Source organism: Phaethon lepturus, unplaced genomic scaffold (assembly GCF_000687285.1).
Source record: "Phaethon lepturus isolate BGI_N335 unplaced genomic scaffold, ASM68728v1 scaffold41801, whole genome shotgun sequence".
NCBI classification, from domain to species: Eukaryota; Metazoa; Chordata; class Aves; order Phaethontiformes; family Phaethontidae; genus Phaethon; species Phaethon lepturus.
The window spans coordinates 12,220-12,697 of NW_010516764.1; positions in this window are offsets into that span (position 1 = coordinate 12,220).

Here is a 478-nt window from a genome sequence, read left to right on the forward strand (position 1 = left end):
ACTTTTACTGCCCAACGAAAATGGGAACATTTAGTCCTAGCGTCTTCAAATTCGCCTGAATGTCTGGCCTCGTGAGGCTGCTCACGCTGGGTGGGGAGCGTGTCGGTCATCCAGCCTGGCTGCTCGTTCGAGCTCAGCCTCTAGTTGTGATGCAGAAAGGGACTGAGCCTTCCGGGTAACCTGGTGTTCGTTTCACCGCGGGGCGGAGGGGAGGATGGAGGCAGCTAATGAACGAGCAAAAGTGATTGATTCCTGTCTCGGTGTCAGGACACTGAACGGCTGTTTGTCAAGAAACAAGAAAATGTCACTGGGATTTGTAAGCGCTTGTAACTATTACATAAAGCACTTTGACTAAGAATCGCGTAAGATAACTTTCCGAGACGGATGCTCTGAGAGTGTGTTAATACAACCACTGGCCCTTCTTGACATTTCTGCAAACACCTTATAAATATTCCATGGGAGCGGCTGGGGCTGGGGC